The following is a 23,890-nucleotide window of genomic DNA, read 5'->3' on the forward strand; positions in this document are numbered from 1 at the left end:
GTTTAGTGGATAAATAATTTACCTAAAAAGTCAGATTCCGAAATGGTCATGGGCCTGATTTAGGTATGCCGTTCTTTTAAAATCTGAATTAAATAAGGACGAAAGTAAAAATCACTCTAATAAAGTCTGTACTCCATCACTGTTCCCTTAAAATAATTCACTTTTTAATCAGCTACTTACAGTTTCACAGACGTCTACATTTGCCCTGTTTGTATAAAATGTTAGCATCGTGAGATCCATGCCCTCGTGCAATCACATCATTCCTCAACCTTTAATTCCTGGTTTGATGGAAGAAGAGAAAAGATAAGGTAAGGAACAGATGAAAAGAGCAAAGGAAGCCAAATACTGCTCTTTGTAATAAACAAAGTAAACCAAGCAATATTTTGGAGAGATGTAGCAGGTCTAAAATGATAATTGTTAAACCTTGATTTCTCCTGATAACTGGGGAAAAGGGAAGCTTTCTTCCAGCTCACCAATAAATCTTCCGTATATTCAAGTACCTGTCTCACCCTGGTCACTCCATTTTCTCCCCTCTCACATCAGGCAAGAGGTACAGAAGTTTGAAAACATGTACCTCCAGTACTTAGCTAGTCCAAGTCATTCAAAGGCATTTGGCCCATTGCAACGAAGTCCGTATTAACTGCTGATATAAAACCACGTATATTCTCACAATACTACCTTAGAGATGTTTTATAGCCTTTTATTTTAAATACAGATCCACTCAATTCTCTGCTTAAATATTGAGTCATGAAGCAACATCCTCGGCCCCAGTATTGAAGTACAAATTTTATTTCTGTGTTAACTTGGGCATCAGCTTGCCAACCCGTGGAATTAACCTTGCACTACTGCCATTCTCTAAACTTATATTGCCATCCATAATCTCCTTCATTTGTGAAATAAGCAATATTTCAAGCCCTTCTTAGTGATTAATACTCATTCTTGGCACTTTAATCGGGAATCTTTGCTGTGCCCTCTCATAGATGTTGTTGGTTCCTCAGATCATAGATCTTGAAATGCATGTAGTTCAATTGTCCAAAGCCATTCCTTGTAAATTTGTCATTTTGCTTTTCCTAGTTTTGTACTCAATATTCAAAAATAACAAAATCTTCAAAGTAGCTTTCAACAACTTTCCAACATGCATTCTCAACGTCTCAGATTCATTGCCTCGAAATTGGATTGTGCAGCACAATATTTCTGTGCACCATAATAGTCTACTTTAATGAAAAATAAAGTGGAAAAACATGGAATTACTATGAATTGCAAGATCTATTATTTTTCTTCTGTGTTTGATGTGTCCCCGATGACTCTGTAATCTCCGTAACCAAGGCCGACATCAGAAGACTCCATTCCTGAGGGCGAAGCCTGGGAAAGTTTCTTGTGCATCTGGCCGTGTTCTCAAAACCTGTGCGGCAAACTGGCTGGAGTTTACGTGGAAATCTTCACTCTCTCTACTATGGTCCGGGGCCTCCACCAACTTTAAAAGGACACGCACAATACCAGGAACATCAAGATGCCATGCCTCAATGACTCCTGACCAGTGGCACTCACATCCATTATGATGAAGTGTTTTGAGAGGTCAGTTATAACACAAATCAACTCTTACCTTAGTAATGACCTGGACCTGCTTCAGATTGACAGCAGACATGATCTCTGGTTTTCACTCTATACTGGACTACGTGGATAACAGGAACACATGCATCATGTGATGTTCATCGATGACAGCTTGGTGTTCAATAGTTATCTCATGTCAACTCATTCAAACTCGAGGAATTGTGTCTCTGATCCTCACCGTGCAACTGGATCCTGTCCCTTGCTCTGTTCTCTCAATCCCCATGATGTGTGGCCAGACAGCTACAACTTCATCTTTAAATGCATCCGTCTTTAAATACCACAGTGGTTGGACAAAGATCAGGTAGCAATAAGTCAGAGTACAAGACGAAAATCAATAATCTGCCAGAGCATCTCAACGTTAGCAAAACCCAGGAGCTGATTGTTGACTTCAAGGAGGGAAAGCAGATGGACTTTGCACATATCTTCACTTGCAGGACAGAGGTGAAGAAGCAACAACCTCCAATTCCTGTGCATACGCGTTTCTGATGATAGCTCATCATACTGATGCGATGACAAAGAAAACTCACCAAGGCCTCTATTGTCTCAGATGTGTGAGGAGTTTCGGCATTTCACCGAATACTCTATTGAACAACCGGGGAGCACACTAACTGATTGCATCACAGCCTGTTCAGTAACGATCAGATAAGGGGATCAGTAACCTGATCCGATAAGGGGACTCGAGGTAAAAGAGCCATTAGGAGGCAGTGATCACAATATAAGTTTTACTCTACAAATTGAGAGGGAGAAGGGAAAATCAGAAGTGTCAGTATTACAGTATAGCAAAGGGGATTACAGAGGCATGAGGCAGGAGTTGGCCAGAATTGACTGGCAGGAGGCCCTAGCAGGGAAGACGGTGGAACAGCAATGGCAGGTATTCCTGGGAATAATGCAGAAGTTGCAGGATCAATTTATCCCAAAGAGAAGGAAAGATTCTAAGGGGAGTAAGAGGCACCCGTGGCTGACAAGGGAAGTCAAGGACAGCATAAAAATAAAAGAGAAGTACAACATAGCAAAGAAGAGTGGGAAGCCAGAGGATTGGGACTCTTTTAAAGAGCAACAGAAGATAACTAAAAAGGCAATACGGGGAGAAAAGATGAGGTACGAGGGTAAACTAGCCAATAATATAAAGGAGGATAGTAAAAGCTTTTTTAGGTATGTGAAGAAAAAAAATAGTCAAGGCAAATGTGGGTCCCTTGAAGACAGAAGCAAGGGAATTTATTATGGGGAACAAGGAAATGGTAGACGAGTTGAACCGGTACTTTGGATCTGTCTTCACTAAGGAAGATACAAACAATCTCCCAGATGTTCTAGTGGCCAGAGATCCTAGGGTGACGGAGGAACTGAAGGAGATTCACATTAGGCAAGAAATGGTGTTGGGTAGACTTATGGGACTGAAGACTGATAAATCCCCAGGGCCTGATGGTCTGCATCCCAGGGTACTTAACGAGGAGGCTCTAGAAATTGTGGACGCATGGTGATCATTTTCCAATGTTCTATAGATTCAGGATCAGTTCCTGTGGATTGGAGGGCAGCTAATGTTATCCCACTTTTTAAGAAAGGAGGGAGAAATTATAGACCAGTTAGTCTGACATCAGTGGTGGGGAAGATGCTGGAGTCAATTATAAAAGATGAAATTGCGGAGCATTTGGATAGCAGTAACAGGATCGTTCAGAGTCAGCATGGATTTACGAAGGGGAAATCATGCTTGACTAATCTTCTGGAATTTTTTGAGGATGTAACTAGGAAAATTGACAGGGGAGAGCCGGTGGATGTGGTGTACCTCGACTTTCACAAAGCCTTCGACAAGGTCCAACATAGGAGATTAGTGGGCAAAATTAGAGCACATGGTATTGGAGGTAGGGTACTGACATGGATAGAAAATTGGTTGACAGACAGAAAGCAAAGAGTGGGGATAAATGGGTCCCTTTCAGAATGGTAGGCAGTGACTAGTAGGGTATCGCAAGGCTCGGTGCTGGGACCGCAGCTATTTACAATATACATTAATGACTTGGATGAAGGAATTAAAAGTACCATTAGCAAATTTGCAGATGATACAAAGCTGGGTGGTAGTGTGAACTGTGAGGAAGATGCTATGAGGTTGCAGGGTGACTTGGACAGTTTGTGTGAGTGGGCGGATGCATGGCAGATGCAGTTTAATGTGGATAAGTGTGAGGTTATCCACTTTGGTGATAGAAATAGGAAGGCAGATTATTATCTGAATGGTGTTAAGTTAGGAAAAGGGGACGTACAATGAGATCTGGGTGTCCTAGTGCATCAGTAACTGAAAGGAAGCATGCAGGTGCAGCAGGCAGTGAAGAAAGCCAATGGAATGTTGGCCTTCATAACAAGAGGAGTTGAGTATAGGAACAAAGAGGTCCTTCTGCAGTTGTACAGGGCCCTAGTGAGACCGCACCTGGAGCACTGTGTGCAGTTTTGGTCTCCAAATTTGAGGAAGGATATTCTTGCTATTGAGGGTGTGCAGCGTAGGTTCACCAGGTTAATTCCCAGAATGGCGGGGCTGTCGTATGTTGAAAGACTGGAGCGAGTAGGCTTGTATACACTGGAATTTAGAAGGATGAGAGGGGATCTTATCGAAACATATAAGATTATTAAGGGGTTGGACACGTTAGAGGCAGGAAACATGTTCCCAATGTTGGGGGAGTCCAGAACCAGGGGCCACAGTTTAAGAATAAGGAGTAGGCCATTTAGAACGGAGATGAGGAAAAACTTTTTCACTCAGAGAGTTGTGAATTTGTGGAATTCTCTGCCTCAGAAGGCAGTGGAGGCCAATTCTCTGATTGCATTCAAGAGAGAGCTAGATAGAGCTCTTAAGGATAGCGGATTCAGGGGGTATGGGGAGAAGGCAGGTACGGGGTACTGATTGAGAATGATCAGCCATGATCACATTGAATGGTGGCGCTGGCTAAAAGGGCCGAATGGCCCACTCCAGCACCTATTGTCTATTGATCAAGAACGAAGGACATTGCATAAAGGAGTGAACATTTCCCAGTCCATCACAGGTACTGACCTCCCAACCATTGAAGGGGTTCCACAGGAAGCGCTGTCTCAAGACAACAGTTAATATCATCAAAAACCCACACCACCTGAGCCACGTTCTCATCTCACTGAAGCCATCAGGAAGGTGGTACAGGAGTCGGAAATGTTACCTCCAGGTTTAACAACTTTTTTCCATCCACCTTCATGCACTTGAACTACAACATAACCCTAACCACAAGACTACTCTGGCACTAAACTGCTATGGAAAACTAAGGTTGCATTATGTACTTTGGCTTGCACTATCATGAATTTGTCTACTTAGAATAATTGATAATATATTGTATGTTAATGAGTTGTGATGTTACATTTCATGTGCCTGTAAAGATGCAGCAATTAAGAATTTCATTGTTCCTGGTCCCAGTATCTTGACTCATGAAATGGTACTCAACTCTTGCATGAATTCCACTTCCAGTATTTTCATCCATAGCCCATGCTACCCGCGGGCTACTCATGCAGAATCCATTCTTCATAATCCTTATGTCACCCTGACTGACTAGTCAGGCCTCGTAGTGAGCACCTCCTCCTACCTCAACGCATCCCCCCACCACACGAGTGGTTTATTTTCTAAACAAGTAACCTACTTACTATATCATATTCTAGGCACACAGAAATGCAAATGCTGGTTGACAAGAAAAGTGCTGGAGTAACTGGATTAGGCAGCATTTCTGGATAACATGGATAGGCAATGTTTCAGATTTGGACCCACCTTCAGACTGATTAGTGAGGGGGTTGGAGAGGGGAGGGGAAGCTGGGAGGTAGATGGGGGTGGGACAAAGTCTGGCAAGTGACCTGCGGATGGGGGCGAGAATGGTATTTGATTGGCAGATGTTTGCACAAAGGTCAGAGATGAAAACACAAAAAGAGGACAGAAAGGTCAATGTGGGAATGGGAAGGGGGAGTTAAAATGGTTCGCAACTGGAGGATCCAGCAGGTCTTGGCAGACCGATTGCAAATGTTCGGCAAAACGGTCCATAGTCTACACTTGGTCACGCCGATGTAAAGAAGGTCACACCGGGAGTACCAAAAGCAGATGGTGAGATGATCTAAGAAAATGTTATTTTCTTGTGAATTTTAAGCTTTTAATGTCTGAAGATTGTACTAATTTCAAAAAAAGAAAACACATATTCTATTATATCTTCCCCAACTGCTCCAAATAAGCTAATTCAATTTATTTTCAAACGTTGAAGCAAATTATTAATAGCCATCCCATCATTTTCTCAGATAACTCTCTTCATACTATACATATGCAATAATGGTCAATATACGAATTGCCCCTTATATTAACGTTTTTCAAAATCTCTCACCTTGCAATCTTATTTTTAGGAAATATCTACATTTATCGTTTTGAGTTTATTCTGTCGTCAATTTTATTGCTGTCACTGACAGCTAAGTTTCAATGCAATGTTAAATTACAACCAGGATTCTTTACCACACAGATAACCACTTCAATCAAATAGACAATAGACAATAGGTGCAGGAGTAGGCAATTCGGCCATTCGAGCCAGCACCGCCATTCAATGTGATCATGGTTGATCATTCTCAATCAGTACCCCGTTCCTACTTGCCCCCCATTCCCCTTGATTCCTGCCTGCTCCGCATACCCCCTGACTCCGCTATCCTTAAGAGCTCTATCTAGCTCTCTCTTGAATGCAATCAGAGAATTGGCCTCCATTGCCTTCTGAGGTAGAGAATTCCACAAATTCACAACTCTCTGACTGAAAAAGTTTTTCCTCATCTCAGTTCTAAATGGCCTACCCCTTATTCTTAAACTATGGCCCCTGGTTCTGGACTCCCCCAACATTGGGAACATGTTTCCTGCCTCTAACGTGTCCAACCCCTTAATAATCTTATACGTTTCGATAAGATCCCCTCTCATCCTTCTAAACTAAAGGAATAACTAAATCCCGCACATATCCAAGCCTGAGAGATTAGTGAATTCGTTTATATTGTGCCATAGGAATCCAAGCTTTATACTGAGGCAAAGACATCAGTGACTCCACAGCCTCTCGCTCCACAGCCTCTCACTCAAGGTTTTTAAGGAACTGGTAAACCAAAACTGTGACAAAGTTTTTTTTTTTAAGGAATCCACACCACAACTGTGCTTTGAAAAAATCCACATCTCTCAGCATGATCTTCAGAAGATACAGTCTAATGTCACACCACTACCAAAAGTGATATGTCATACCAAAATTTGACGAGACAGTTTTCACAATTCAAAGTTTTGTAAAATTCAGCCTTGATTCTGTTCACAACCATAAAACAGTTCTTTCACTAACACCAGTGAGAGATCCGTAACCTCAGAACTTTAAATTTTCAAGTTAAGCTCATAGTGTTCTATCTAGACAAAATACAGATTTGGAAATGTGTCTGAAGAAGATTCTCAACCCGAAAAATCACTAATTCCTTTTCTCCAGAGATGCTGCCCGACCCGCTGAGTTACTCCAGCATTTTGTGTCTATCTTTGGAAATCTTAAATTGTAATGTTAGGCGATTCATTAAACAAAAGACAATGTTCTAAAATTTCAGAACATTATCAAAATGCTGAAGACAAAAGAGCAGTTGATGATACACATGCTGTCTTTAGCTATTGACATACCTCGAACATTGATGCTTTGCTAGTTTGAATCCAAGGTCAAGCTTCTTTGAACAGGAATAGCCGGCGGAAGAAAAGAGCTCAATTACGCTCTGCTCCCACTGACAGACTGCCTCTGGATTCTGGACATTGACGATTGTTCTAGGAACATGAGTAACAAGCTCACCAAACGAGTTATCACATTTGTTTGTTGGACAAGTAAAGGCTTTGGATGACACAGTAGTGTCAACAAAATGTCAGCTCAACTTAGTGGTACAAGCTTATGTCAAACAGAAAGCCAAGATTCTAAACCCACACCAGGACTTGAGCACTTAAATTAATCTGACACTTAAGTAAATCAGTGGAGTGAGGGAAATGCCGTTCAGACATGAAACTAAACTAAGACTTGATCGAATTCATACCATAATCCAAAGATCAGTTTTCCCAGATCCTCTCCATAGCCAATACTGCCACAAGGTATAAGCACACCAAAACTCAATACTGCATTTAATCACACAACTGTTACCAAGCATGGCAAGGGATTCTTTATTGTGTCTTTTGATGTGCCAGTAGGAGAAATACTGCATGAAATAAACAGTGAAAAGCTGAACATAAGTGAAAACTCTCTGAATCTGTACCCTGGGAATTCTACCTAGTGCTACTTTAAATTATCCATATTCAATCCAAGCCTAAAAGAACACTAAACTAATTATCGCTACATTGCAATTACCTATTAATGTCAATGCTTTATTAGGAAAATGTTAACACTCTGTGTAGAGTAATGAATAACAGATTTTAAAGATCAGAAACGTATATTTAACATCTAACTGCTGCATAGCACATTTCAATATCACTACAATAGGCAATATAGAAGGTTTCACTTGGGCAGTAATAAACAATAACAAAAATACTGAGTTTAGGCAATAGGTGCAGGAGGAGGCCATTCGGTCCTTCGAGCCAGCACCGCCATTCAATGTGATCATGGCTGATCATTCTCAATCAGTACCCCGTTCCTGCCTTCTCCCCATACCCCCTGACTCTGCTATCTTGAATGCATTCAGAGAATTGGTCTCCACTACCTTCTGAGGCAGAGAATTCCACAGATTCACAACTCTCTGACTGAAAATGTTTTTCCTCATCCTAAATGGCATTTCCTGTGAATTTACACTTCCTTCTTTCATTTCTTATAAATATTACTGTTCAAAATATCCCATTGACCCTTTCTAGCCCTTTGTTGGCAGTGGCAAGGATATCAGAATTTAATAGTTAAATACGGCTTCAAATGTACTGTAGGCGAATTAGATATTTCAACCACGCCGGCCAAATAACTGCAACAAAATAGTATTCAGGGGCTAAATCTCAGAACTGCTTGCCTGTCTGCAGTAAACACAAAGAACTGCTTAAAGGACCTACCGCTTCCTCTTAATCTTCTGTGAGAGCGCCCCATCCCTGGGATGCCACTGATCCCTATCACTGGCTGAATGACCAGGAGAGGACAATCCCCAGCATTATTGGTAATAGATGGGACCAATTAGCTGATATTAGTTGGCCACTTGAACCATGTCAGCCTATTTCATATAAAATCAAGGCACTCTAGTTAGAGGGGAAAAGGTGAGAAAAGCAGAATAGAAAGAGGAAAAGAGGAAGAAAGAAGAGAGGGAGAGGAAGAGAAAGTGGGTTGCCTCCATTAGCTGTGTTCCCCTATCGCGGGTTCACAGAAGACTGAACCACTGGCACATACCCAAGACCGCCAGTGCCACTGTGAGGTCAAGACTGAGCTGCCGGGAAGAAGCCCTAGACAGCATTTGCCTCTATTGAGGCTAAGACTGAGCGGCCGGAGCAAGCCCGAGATGTCAATGCCTCTTCCTGCCTGCCACGGAAAATAAGGAACTGTGCCCACACACAGCGGCAAAGGAAGACCGAGCTGTCAGGATAACTCAGACCACCTCTTCAAGCACAAAGTTGAGCTGCCAGGATAAACCCAACACCGCCAGCGTCTCCTCTGAAGGCAAGGGTAAACATTGGGAAAAGCCTGCGATCACTACACCTCCTCCTATAAAGACCTGCACTCAGCTGCCCAGACAAGCCCAAGATCGCCTGTTGCATGGCGCATACGCCCTGACAGCGAGGGACGATGCCCCCTTGTGGTCGTGGACATTCTTACAACTGTAAATAAAATGTATCACATATCATATCATATCATATATATACAGCCGGAAACAGGCCTTTTCGGCCCTCCAAGTCCGTGCCGTCCAGCGATCCCCGCACATTAACACCATCCCACACCCACTAGGGACAATTTTTACATTTACCCAGCCAATTAACCTACATACCTGTACGTCTTTGGAGTGTGGGAGGAAACCGAAGATCTCGGAGAAAACCCACGCAGGTCACGGGGAGAACGTACAAACTCCTTACAGTGCAGCACCCGTAGTCAGGATCGAACCTGAGTCTCCGGCGCTGCATTCGCTGTAAAGCAGCAACTCTACCGCTGCGCTACCGTGCCGCCCATGAGTTCACCCTGGCCCTGGGTAGGTGAAGTTTACCCCCTGGGTAGGTGAGGTTTACCCCCAGGGGGTAAATTTTACCCCAGGTTGGGAACCCAGGGGGTAAACTTCACCTACCCAGGGGAGTAGATTTGTTGATTTGGGATTTGTACATATTGACTAACTGTGTCTGGTTCTGGTATACCGGTATCTGTTCATCATCAGCTGTTCATAAATAAGTGAAATAACATTGTTATGTGCCATTATTATTGTTATTTGAACGTAAAATAATGTTAAAAACAGTATTATAAAATTTCCCCTTTGTCGGTTGCTTTATTGTGGTAGAAGTGTAAACTCAAATTACTGAACAAAACAGGGTGGAGGTAAATTTACTTTCGAAATGTTGCAACGGGGTAATTGAGACGAAAAAGGTTGGGAACCCATGGTCTACTATGAGTGTTAGTGTGGTCAATACCGAACCTGGCATCATCCCCGATGACACGTTTCCCATAAGAGAACAGCAAAGGAACAGGCCCATTGGTCAACGAGATTTGTGCTAAACATGGTTTCTTTATTGTTATGTGTACCAGGTTACAGTCCCAGCTGCAGCTGTCCACTAAGCCTGTTGCACCCATCGCCTCAATTTTGATCGTCCCGCGATCCGATGTCCCTCTCCATGCCTGACCGTCTTCAGCCCTCGTTCCCCAGGGGTACCCGCGGTTGACCTCGAGGGCGCAGAAGGTATCTACTTCTCTTCGGGCACATTGTCCCGCTTCTGCTGCCATCGCCATTTCCTTCCACCCCCTCTGATTCCCAATCCACGGGGCGAGCAGGGGCCAGGCTCGGCGGCCTACCCTCTCCAATTCTGACACAGACGCAGCTCGTCAGACCACATGTAGAGCCCCAGGCTGCAGCCGGGCCTACAGCAGCCCTCTTCACCACCAAGGCCCTGCAATGTCTCCCGCTACCTGCCTGCTTGCCGGACCGCTGTCTGACTCCCTCGTCTCCGGTGCACAGGGTGAGCAGAGGCCGGGCTCGGTGGCAACCTCTCCAGGCTGCTTCTTGTTACCGGCAGCGAGCCAGGCCTATTGCTGGGCATGGTCGCGGCCCGTCGGGAACTTAACCTGACATTCTAAACTCTTTTCACCTTAACGACATCCTTCCTATTGCAGTGACTAAAAACAATACTCATGCAGCCTCATTAATGTCTTCCATAATTGTAAATAACGTTCCGCCTTCCACGCGCAATACCCTTACCAATGAAGGCCAATTTACCAAAGGCCTTCTTTACCACCCTTTGAGGCCACTTTCAGGGAATTATTATCCTGTACTCCTTGAAAGATCAAGGGTTAAAGGAGATGATTCCATAGCTACAAATCCCACAAGCTGTCAGTTTATAGCAATGAGCCATACTACAGCAGAAGAAATAAATCAATTTGGTACCAGAATAAAGTTTTGTAATATGAACACAATTCCATAGAAACCAAATTTGAAATCTGTCGGATACTGTTGTCAGAGGCAAGTCAAGTCAAGTTTATTTGTCACATGCACATTCACGATGTGCAGTGAAATGAAAGTGGCAATGCCTGCGGATTGTGCACAAAAAAGAATTACAGTTACAGCATATAAATAAAGTTAATACAGAGAAGACAAAATTTAGTCCCTGGAGTTATAATAGTTAACAGTCCTGATGTGTTTTTACATTGTTAATCCTTGGACCTTAGGTCTCATGCAACCAGGGAAACCTCACTGCAACCTTGACATATTTGCTCAATCTTAGTTGAGAAATACTTTTTATTTGCTTTCAAAAACATAACACTGATACCAATGTACAAAGGCACACGTTATCTAGAGAACCTTGTTTCAAGGATGTTTCTTATTCACTACAGTCTATGTATGATACATGGTACTTTATCACATGTACCTAGGTTCATTAAATTCCTTTTCTTGCATACAATTCATTAATTAAAATCTCACTAACATAAGCACAATCATACTGGAGAACAAAAATGTAAGTATAGTAGATTACACTGAGGCACTACACAAGAGTCACCGGGTTTCCAGCACAATCCTGTATTCCTCAAGTATCAAAGTTCTTAAAAATGTAGAGCTCACTCTATATGCCTTTACCATTCTGTAGCCGTTTTCCCTATCCTTACACGATCTATATATATCTATTGAGGAAAATTGGGGGGGGGGGTTTAGGGAATGGCCACACGATTACATACAGTTTTGGCAGCACTGCGCACGTTGCAGGCACAAGAACTACACACACTTAGGGGAAGAATGGAACAAGTGGCAAGCTATTTAAGGCACAATTTTTGTCCCATCTCCACATTCCTTCCTGCTTACAGTTAAATAAGGCTGCCTCGTCAAAAGTGATTTTAACGTTGGTAGATAGCGTGCATTAAAAATACTGCAATGTTTCTCGAAGAGTGGAAATTACATACCGCAATTAAAAACAAAACGGGCAAAAAAAAATCATGGTATATTGAACATTAAAATAGCGTCTAGCCAGACAGGCCACATCTCACACACTTTGTCAAGTTCAAAGAGCGAACAGTTAGCGTAAGCCATATTAGCATGTTAATGGCGCACAGCACCTACTGGAACAAAGCAGTTTGCCTGTAAACGGTCATCTCTCACATTCTGAAGGCCAAAGGCAGCTGCGGCTTCCCGTGTGGATGCCAAACAATGGAGCACAGTGAATGGTTACTGCAGCAATGAACGTGACCTTTGCAATTTTGTCGTAGATTCCGGCACCGGCAGTCAAGCAGCCAAGGGCCAAATAATTATCTGAAGAAGGAATATATATTTTTAATTCTTGTGAATTAGGATCAGACTACTCACCACAGATATGTGGACGGAGTGAATGTGATTCACCCCAGGAGTTTAGGAATCCAAGGTAAAAAATTATGCCGGCATCACAATTTGCGCGTCTACCCGAGCTATCCCTGCACATCAACGCCCCCCCCCCCCCCCCCGCTTTAAGATTGTCAAAAACCTGTCAAAATCTTAAAATGCAAACTTGCATAAAACAAAGAGCACAAATCTGCAAAAGAAAATTAGAACAATAAAGTGGATAAAAATAAAAGCTACAGAAGACAGCTGCTCCCTCTGAACAAATATGGCAGCAGACTAAATCCCCCCCCCCAATGACTTTGACAGTACTCAACAAATTCCCACCTTACAATTCAAAGCATACTCTTCACTGAAATGAGCCACTAATTAGCTGCAAGCTTCTGCAATCATGGGCAACAATAACTCCTTTGATATCCTCAGACAGTAACGCAGGATCATGCAGAACATTCACAGAAGCACTGTCCTCAAGGATAGCTGCATCAACACCAACAGTCACAGTGCATGAAACACATCAGCATCCTGCTGGTCAATTAAACGGCATGCCGCTAATCGCCTGTACAAAAAATGTCTTGGAGAATTAATTGCACCAGATTAAATAGTACAAAAGTGAAAGGCTGCAGAACACGCATTTAGTCACCTATTCCAGCTTTTCAAGAATTACAAATGGCGTCCAATCTCAGCCACAGTTGAAATCTTCGGAATTGCTTAAAGCACGTGGGTACAACCTCTGAACCCTCTGGGTGAAATACATCCTCCTTGGAATAGAAAGCACTGAACAGAGATTGCACTGAACACAACTTCTCATTGGACCAACATATAACTGATTTTTAAAATGTTTTAATATGCTGTAATCTGAATATAGCACCCCTGGTGCAAAACTGGAAATAATGACAGCAGAACGTTTCACTATCTTTTTGGAGCAAATTGGATTATATTAAGAAATTTTAAGTAGATCTGGATCTTTAATTAAAATACATGCTTCTGTTAGTCAATTACTATGTTGAATCTGGAATCTCTTCAAGGAACAATCCATTTACTGTATTTATGATCTAAATGCTACAAATCAAAAATGCACAACACGGAGGACTTCAATGAGATTGAGATTAACTTTTAATCAGGACAGCGAGAACCGTCACAACAGTAGAGTACTTCTGATTTCACAGAATCACCAATCTCAGGGGACCAAACCTAGGACAAATATCTTCACAACAAAAGTTTAAAATCAGGATTCTCAGGGAGGACACAGTGGGAAAGGTATTCACAGGTTACATCTACCACCAAATATTCTGCTACCTTCCCGAGCCTCCCCAAATCACCCCCCACCCCCCAATTAAAAAAAACAAGGAAAAGGGAATTTAATACTCTGTACCATGTTGTTTCTGGATTATTGTCACCTTGGACATCCCCATTAGCAAAAACAACAACAAAAACTATGTAAAGGACTACACAGGGTGCTGGAGTAACTCAGGAGGTCAGGCAGCACCTCTGGATAACATTGATAGGTGACATTTCAGGTCAGGACCCTTCTTTGGTCTTGACCAGAAATGTCACCGATCCATGCCTGACCCACTGAGCTACCCCAGCACTTCTGTGTTTTTTAAAAATATTTGAAGCTACATCTGCAGTTCCTTGTGTCTCCATAAAGGACTAGTTCCGGACATAAAATGCTGACAAACTAACCTCTCAGCATATCCTCAGAGAATTGCTTTCCTCACTGTTAGATTGTTCTTACAGTAATCACAGTGACAAAGCATGGAGCAACAAGAATGTTAATCTCGGATACATAGATTCCTTTCATAGGCATTTCATGGAGAAGTGACAGAATACAAACCATGAGCGTTATCCCAAAGGAGGATGGAAAATCTGATTGTCAATTTGGCTGGAGTATTCATCTCCCTGGGACTACAGATCATTGTTAATAGCTGCCTTATGCCAAATCATCTACTGCTGTTTCATTGAGGAATGGAAAACAACATCAGAATCCCAACCAGACAGTTCAACATTCAGCTGTTTCTATCAAATGTGTGATATCACTCCCTGTGAAAGCTCTATTAACCATCACCACCATAGCATTATTGTAACTATCACACTTCACTGATAGAAGACCAGAATCTGGCAAGCCAATGCACGGTTTATTCACAATAAAAATCGCAAATTAAAAGGATCATCAGCTACAAAATGTGATTTGAGAGAGAAAAAAACAATCAGGGTGCACAATATTTACAAAAGCTGAAAGCAGAGTTTTGGTACAAATGACATTTCATTCTCAGATGCAACTGACTTGTGGTTTTTCTACACAAAAATCACCAAGAGTTAATACATTTCTGTCCAGCAACTCCCTCGTGGGAATATTTCTTGCCTCTGACTTTTTTCAGGTTTGCAATATTCTGATCAACAGGTGCACAAGACAACTTGAAATATTTTACTTTAAATAACTCCAAATAACCAATCCTAGCAACACTGCTTCTTGCTAGTCAGTAATAAAAGTATATTCTATTACAACTATGAAATCAAATGTAGACTGAGACAACGATACCTTACAGCTATTCCTGCTGCTTTTGTAATGGTCAGTGATCAGGAAAAGTTGGTTAAAAATCAAGCCCCAGAAATCAGTTATGAAAAGGTCATGCATGCAGTTGCTTTCCATTTTGGGAACAAAAGTACACTAGTTCCTATCAGCATGTAACATTGCAAAAGACAACTGCTCATGCAAGACAACTTTTTGGCATTGAACCTGTGCTAAAGGATGAGAAAGCAGCACAGGTTATCTATTACATTTTACAAATATAATATATAATAAAATGGACGTATTGACAAACAGTGGTCCAGATGAAGACTCCTGACCATTTCTCCTCACAGATATTGCTCGGTCTGCTGAGTAATGGTTGATTGCTTTTAGTTCGTATGATCAAAGATTTTTGCATGGGTGAGGTCTTGGAACACTCCTACATATATTAATATGAAATAAAGAATACTAGACATTTTCAAATGGTGGTATCACAAACACAGTTAAAGTTCCTGATGTGAAATACCACTTATTTTTTGTTTCTGAAAGAGGGCAATAATGAACAGCAAATGCTATTCTTGATTTAATTCGTTACTTGTTAAGATCTGGGTTCAATCGTGACACCTCTTCCAGGTGCTCTAGTTTCTTCCCGCTTCCTAGAGACATGCGGGTTGGTAAATTAAATGGCCTCTGTGAATATATCCCAGTGTATAGAGGAGTAGAAGAATCTGCAGGAAGGTTGATGTGAATGTGGAGAGAATAAAAATAGGATTACTGTCAATAAGTGATTGATGGTCAGCATGGAATCAGTGGGCCAAAAGGCCTCTCTTTCTGTGCTGTACATCTCAGTGACTATGACTTAATAGAACAAAATATATTTTTATCAAAGTTAAAATTTACAGAGAAGAATGCCAACTCTCAACTAAAGTCTGATTTGGCTGCTCCATTATACATGTACATAAAAATGGTATAGTTAATCCTGTCAAGCCCAAGCACACACTATTCTAAACCTGTCAGAAAAGTTATTTTAAGCAAGTACAGAGCCAAAATAATTTGCCCTGCCAGTAAATAGTTTTTTGTAGCTATTAACCACTTATGGCAACAATCATCTGCATGTTATGGTAAAGCAATTGAGTAAGTCTGAACCCTCAAAACCCCATAAAACTCATTTACAATACCATTTAAGCGTATGTAAGCCATGTAACCATTTTATTAATAAAATATGTTGAATACAATTTAATCTGGAAGTTAAATAGGTAAATGAGGTAGTTAAGTTGATTGAAGAATTCAGGAGGGTAGGCAGCACAAAGTATTTTTACTTGATAGGAGGTGGTGAAGGAGGAATCTGGAACAGGAAGGTCATCTTAAAAATAGACCATTCACCAGTGTTAGCAAGGATTTCAATCAGAGTCAATGTTAATTCAAAATCTGAAAAAATGGGAAGCAATTAGGTCAAGAGCATAAAGCAATAAATCAAGGAGGATAATAGCCCCAGATAGGGGCACTACTAGGCAATCTCAAAACCTACACTAAATGCATTCAAATGTATGTGATTTGGAGTTACGTAACTTTGACCTCCCTCTGAACATGAAATTTCTAGTCGTGTCAACTAGGAGTGGACATGGGAATTGTGAATCCCTTACATTTAAGGGCAATTATGAATAAGCTACAAATTCTGACTTGGCTGGCAACACCCACAACCTTTTATCACAATCAATGGGATACCACAGAATGTTCTATGGTGAACTGGGAATTGGTGTAGGTCAGTGATGATTCCAAAGTCGATTGAACAGAAGTTCATACCATATCAGTTGTGCTCAGCTGGCCACATTAAAAGTTAAAACAAAGTTGCTTTTGTTTACATCTCACTCCAGACAACCAACGCAAGTTTCAGGCTAATACACAGTGGAGTACTGAGTGAGGTCTACGCTATCACTTTCAGATGAGACTTTAAACCAAGATATTGTTTCCCAGCTCAGGTAGATGTAAAACTTTGAGGGGTCAAATGTCCAAGACTTACACAGTAGATGTTAGGAGCCCTAAAGCACAATGGGATCTTGGGGTGCAGGTCCATAGCTTCCCCCAAAGTGGTAATATGTGGATTGGGCGGTAAAGAAAGCGAAAGCACAAATGTTAGAAAGTCATGTAGGAGCTTATAAAACCTTGGTTAAGCCACATTTGGAGTATTGTTTGTTGTTCTGGTCACCGCATTGCAGGAAGAATGTGGAAGCTTTGGACAGGGAGCAGAATAGGTTAATAGAAACATAGAAAAATAGGCGCAGGAGAAGGCCATTCAGCCCTTTGAGCCAGCACCGCCATTCAATATGATCATGGCTGATCATGTAAAATCAGTGCCCCATTCCTGCTTTTTCCCCATATCCCTTGATTCCTTTAGCCCTAAAGCTAACTCTCGCTTGAAAAAGAGAGGTTCACCAGGATGTTGCATGGATTACAGAGTATTAGCTGTAGGGAGAGTTTGGACAATTTGGATTATTTTCTCTGGAGTGTGAGAGGCCGAAGGGCAACCTGATACAAGCATATAACATTATATATGCAGTGTTCTCCAATAGGTAAAAATATCAAATAATAGAGGGCGTATTTATGTACCTGTCCAAATATAAACAGTAACCCAGATAATGGTCTTGACCAGCATGCTAGAAATGCCGCTTGACCTCCTGAATTCCTAGCCATTTTCTTGGCCAATCTTTCACTTGTAAATATTTATCTACTCATTCTTTAAAAGATAAAAAATCACTGGTGTAGGTTGTGGCTGAAGCAAAGCATTTAAAACTTGGAACAACCCGAGTAATAAAAAAATCAAAATGAAGAATATTGGCCTGCCATCAGAAGCAAAATCTGTGCAACTTTAATAAATGTTAAATGTACAAATGTTGGGTACGACAATATAGCAAAGTTTAAAATTTGCTGGCGAGTTATTAAATATACATAACACCTGCTTAAAACGCCTGCTGAATTGCTATGTGTGAATACATCTTCACTTTTCATTCGGACCCATTCCGCCTATAATATACAAAATGTGTGGTTGACCTTTGGCAAAGGAACTATAGTGCATCAGGAAAATAGGCCAATTAATCCTCTAATTTTGTTACTGAATTATTCAAGCTTCGCAGTGGCAATACTAGTAAGGCGGCTGGATAACAGCTACAACCATCCAGGCTCAATCCTGACCTCCCATGCTGTGTGGAGTTTGCACATTCTCCCTTTGACCATGTGGGTCTCCTCCGGGTGTTCTGGTTTCTCAATTGCAGAGAGATATAGAACAAACGAATGAAAGCTATGCAAAAAAAGTAACAATGATAAAGGAAACAGGTCATTGTTAGCCGTTTGCTAGGTGAGACTCAACAAGACGACTTTGAAGCTGGTACGACTTGGGTGGGGGAGGGATGGTGAGAGATGCATTTACTGTATATATCCAAGACCACTGCTTTACACTGAGATACTTAGTTTCTGGATATATAAACTTGACATGAATTGTTCTGCCAGTGTCTCATAGTCCTTCTGAGAGTTCTACAAGTATGGAATTTAAGAAAAATTAAACCCATGTTCAGCTCTAATGTTGTAATGAGTTAGTGATACATTACCTTTGGTCTTTGGTAGCAGTTGGATACCTGGCAATGAGTGATGCTGCTAACAACCAGGATGATCATAGTTCAAGATTTTCTTGCAACATGTCTAAATCTTTGTTGTAATGACTAGTCTTGCCATGAATACCCACAACACTATTCCTAGATTTATTGATTTAACTAAGGTCTCAATAGGATTAGATTGTATTGCTGGCCAGTGTCTACTGAAATCCATCTACACCATGCTGCCGTGGAAAAGCAGCAAACACAAATCAAAGTGTTGTCCCACCCCAGTCATTCGTCCTTCTCCTCACTCCCATTCGGCAAAAGGTACAGAAGCTGAAAAACAAACATCACCAGACTAAGCAAGTTTCATCTCCATTGTTATCAGGAGTATGAACGGTCTTTCCATAAGCTATCCGATTCACCTCTATCTGTTTGCGGACATTGGACTTGTCTATGCAACTGGTGCGCCACAACGCTGAGAACTATATTCTGCACTCTGCATCTTCCTCTTTGCTCCAGCTATTGTATTTGAGTTTGACTTGATTTATTTCTGTATGGTATATCTGATCTGTTTGGATGGCAAGCAAAACAACGCTTTTCACTGCACCTTGGTACATGTGACAAAAATAGACCTAAACATAAAAACAAAAAGAGAAAGAGCGACCAGAGTCCAAATTGAAGGTTGTCAACTTAGTGGCAACTTCCACAAAATGTCTAAATCCCTGTGTCTGTCAAAAATGGAGCATGAATGCCATTTGGATGAGGCCAGTACAAGGAGCTCCTCAAGAAACGGGGGGAACTGGTGAGATGCGGGTGGAATTAGCATCTCCCTTTTGTTTTAGAAACAAGCAGGAAAGAATAACATCTGCTCGATGCAGAAATGAAATTAGATTTGTCTCCTTGAAGAATGTTGAATCATAAATCACCAAGGACTTTATAATTTCTCTGTTATCCTAATGGGTGGGCACAGTTATCAAACTGGTCAGTCATTACAGATTTGTAAGGTAAATATTAGTATGTATGGGATTTTTATTAATTACATATTCTTCATATTGTATTTGTAAATTTATGAACACATAAATACAAACTATATTTGTTCAGACAATATTGTGAACTTCTAACTGATGCACAAAATCCAAGACATTAATATGTCAACACCACAATCATTACATTCCCCTCTTAACATGCTGGCTAGACAGAATCCTCAGGGAAGGAGCAAATGCATAATTCATCCTGTTCCCTTATGGTACCTTCAATACAAAATAATGACCATGTTTAAAAGAGCATAGAGACGATAAAGGATCAAGCCAAACCCTTGGAGTTTCTAACTTTAAAAAATTGCATATGGATACATTCCCACTTAATTTACCTATGGAAAGTACTGGGGTATGTTTATTATATTCCGATCAAGGGAAGGATCCGAAATGTACAATGCCCAAACTCTAGGACAAAAGATGTAGCTTTTTTCCCCCTCTTAAACATGAATTTAGCTCAAAGCTTAATACAATTTAGATTTACTAGTATATTTACTTCACAAATGTGGCAGAGTTACTCTGTAATATGCAAGCAGGATACCACAAGTGCTCTCAGCCTGAAAACACTTCTCTACTGTCAAATAACTTCAAAGTAATGGTGTGTGATGTCCCATGTCCTGGGTCAGGGTGAAACACTGATTGACGATGTTTCTGGTGGACTGCTACAGACTCAACATTACTCTAAAGGGTAAGGAAAATCTATTATGGGAGTGCAGGGAGAAGAGAGATATTTTAAGTAAGAAATGAAAAGTGCAAGACCAAAGGCCATTTATCGTGCCCTCAAACACAATTGATAATAGTCGTCTGTATAAAACAGAATCAAAAACCTACTTCAAAATTGTTTGTTTTATCTCAGCGAGAAGACATTCAAAACTTTATTCATCAAGATGACCAAGAGTATAAAATCAAATCATAGGCAGTGCAGCTGCTCAGTCTGATTTGTTTAGTATCATTTTAGTTAACACAAGAACTACTACATCAAATAACGAGACCAAAAGGACAGATTTTTTTAAACATGTTTGCGCAAAATCCTTTTATTTGTTGCTAAAGAAGCTGAGTGTTTAAAATGATCAGAGTTGGGGAAATTTGATCGTAATAATGCTGCATAATAACATTTTCTTTCCAGCTACAAGTCTACACAATATAACAAAGCAAATTTCTTACATAATTGATTCATTAACTGTATAAACCTGAGAACATACCAAGAAAATGCTTAAACTATTTACTGTCGGTAGATATCCTGCAGATTAACAAGCACAACATGGTTTTAGGTTCAGGCACCTACTTGTAATGCCAATTTAGCCAATTATCACACAATCAATTGTGCAACACACCGACAGCTCAACATGGAAATGCATAACGCCACATGCCACACCCAGATTGCAAATATAACATGAAGAGGTTTCTGCTCCTACGCCTGGGAAAGAAGATAATAAAAGTCAAGGGATCAGTCACTAGCATTATTCTATTTTTATTGCAGGTACAGAGCAAAACCTGCTAAATCAAATCTTTCAGGAAGCATTGATAAAACAGAATCTTTCAATTGTTTGGTTAGTATTTCAGGTGAGGCAGAGGTTCACTTACACCTCCCCAACGTCATCAACCATATTCACTGTTCCAGGTGTAGACTCCTGTATATCGGCGAGACCAAGCGCAGACTGGGCAATCGTTTCGCTCAGTCCACCTTCGCCTACGCGGTCTCCTGGTTGCCAAACGCTTTAACTCCCCCTCCCATTCCCATACTGACCTTTCTATCCTGGGCCTCCTCCATTGTCAGAGTAAGGCCAAACGCAAATTGGAGGAACAGCACCTCATATTTCACTTGGGCAGCTGACAACCCAGTGATATAAATATTGATTTCCCCTCTCTCCCTGTCCCTAATCATCATACTAGTTTCACTGTTATCCTGCCGAGTTTCAGTTTGTATCATTCGTCATCACCTTCCCCACAGCCGACAACAGACCATTGTGGGCTCCACCTGTCCTTGACCATCGTTGCTTTTTGCATTTCTTTCATTGTCCAAGTGAATTTGAAGGGAGGATGGGATTTATATTGGCACTACCTCCAGCACTCGTGGAACTCATCAGTTTTTTTTTTGTTTTTTTTACTTTATTTTATTTTATTTTTTTTTTACATACATACAAACACAAACTAAACAAACATAGGAGATGCATATTGAATGTAAATACCCTTACTTTAAGTTCCCAAAAACGGAAGAGACTCGAGTCCCGGCATTGCCTGTATTAATAATGACCATCTTTTATCAAACATGTCTGTTGTCAACTGTAACCTTGCTGTGATTTTTTCCATTATATACACATTTTTTACCCTATCTCTCCATTGCATTATGCTTGGAGGCTGTGGTTTCAACCACGAAGTTGTTATCGTCTTCTTTGCTATCAGCAGCAGGATTGTCAGTAAATGTTTCGAACTCTTATCTGTCATACTGTCAGGAATTATACCCAAAATGTAAAGTGCTGGTTCCAGAGGGAAGTTAATGCCCATAATCTGTTTAATTTCCTTTTGAATATTCTTCCAGAAATCCTGTATTTTTGGGCAATCCCAGAATATATGAGTGGAGTCCCCAACTTCTCCACACTCCCTCCAACATAAATCAGTTGTATTACTATATTTCGATGTAATGAATGGAGTATAAAAGTAACGCATTTTAACTTTCCAGTCAAATTCCCTCCATGTTGGGCTCTTAGTTAGTTTATGTCCCTCTTTAAATGATTCCTCCCACCCTTCTTCTGATATTATGATATTCGCTTCCAGTTCCCATTTTTCTTTGATATGTAAGTTGTTCTCTTTGGATTCATGTTGTAGTGCTTCATAAATTTTTGATATAATCCCTTTTTTTGACTTGTCTTCCGAGAACCCCCACAACACTTCCTCTAATTTAGATGGAGTCTTGCAGATGTTCTCCCATTCCTGATGTTTCTGTAGGTAATCTCTTAGCTGTAAGAATTTGTAAAAGTCATGAGCAGGTAAATTGAATTCTTTTTGAAGTTGTGTGAATATTTTCATTGTTTGTCCCTGAAACATTTGATCTATGTATATTAGCCCTTTGTCAGCCCATCTGTCAAATCCTGAGTCCATGGTAGATGGTACAAAGTCTGGGTTTTTTGCTATTCTAGTAGCCCTGCTTACCGAATTTGACAGCTTCAGCTTCTTTCTTACTGCTGACCAGATTTTCATTGTTACCCTAATCCACTCGTTGCCCATCCTGAGCCTCTTCAGGGCCTTCTCGTTTAAAAATGGGAGTGATTCTAAAGGCAAATTTTTACAAGCGTTTTGCTCCATCTCCACCCACATTGAATCTTTCTCTTTAGTGGTCCACATGATTAAGGCTCTGAGTTGCGTTGCCCAATAATAATTTCTTAAATTAGGCAAGTTCAACCCTCCCTTTTCTTTTTTGCTAAGAAGCGTCTTGTATTTAATTCTTGCTTTTTTACTTTGCCATAAGAATTTCGATATAATTTTATCCAGTTTTTTTAGAAAAGCTCCCGAGATCATAATAGGCAACGATTGGAACAAAAACAACAGTCTTGGCAATATATTCATTCTGACTGTTTCTACTCTTCCCACCAGAGTCAACGGTAAAATCTCCCATCCAGCCAAATCATCCTTTATCTCAGATATCAGTTTCCCATAATTAGCTTCAAATAGCTGTGCTGTATTCGAAGTGATAATTATACCAAGGTATCTAAACCCTTTTTTGGTCCATTTAAAATGGACTTTTTCTTTAAGTTCCACTGGACAATCTCCTGAGAGCATCATTGCTATTGATTTGGCTTCATTTGTCAAATATCCTGATATTTCACCATATTCTTTTAGGTTATCTAGTAGAGCTGGTATAGACGTGGAGGGCTCCACTATGTATGTTAATAAATCGTCCGCAAATAATGACGTCTTGTGTTCTATGCCCCCTTCATCTTTTATTCCTTTAATGTTTTTATTTTGTCTTATTGACTCTGCTAACGGTTCAATACTTGCAGCAAACAGTAGCGGGCTCAGGCAATCTCCTTGCCTGACTCCTCTTTTGAGGTAGAAGAAGTCTGAGCAGCAGCCATTAATTCTGATCCGTGATTTGGGATTTTTATAAACAATTCTTACCCAGTCTATAAACGTTGAGTGAAACCCAAAAACCTTCAATGTTTGATATAAAAAGT

The 23,890-nt window shown here is 40.8% G+C and overlaps 1 protein-coding gene across 2 annotated transcripts in view; it reads right to left on the minus strand.

Annotated features, from left to right (window-relative positions):
- Positions 1 to 23,890, minus strand: part of dicer1 (dicer 1, ribonuclease type III) — a 117,956-nt gene that overhangs the window by 72,269 nt on the left and 21,797 nt on the right. The window contains exon 2 of one of the 2 annotated variants that reach the window (XM_078406958.1): positions 181 to 278. The exons of the other annotated variant lie outside the window; for it this stretch is intronic. The gene's annotated coding sequence lies outside the window, so the exon portion shown is untranslated. The remainder of the gene's footprint in view (positions 1 to 180; positions 279 to 23,890) is intronic. 2 annotated transcript variants of the gene reach the window in all.

This window comes from Rhinoraja longicauda, chromosome 10 (genome assembly GCF_053455715.1).
Source record: "Rhinoraja longicauda isolate Sanriku21f chromosome 10, sRhiLon1.1, whole genome shotgun sequence".
Taxonomy (NCBI): Eukaryota; Metazoa; Chordata; class Chondrichthyes; order Rajiformes; family Arhynchobatidae; genus Rhinoraja; species Rhinoraja longicauda.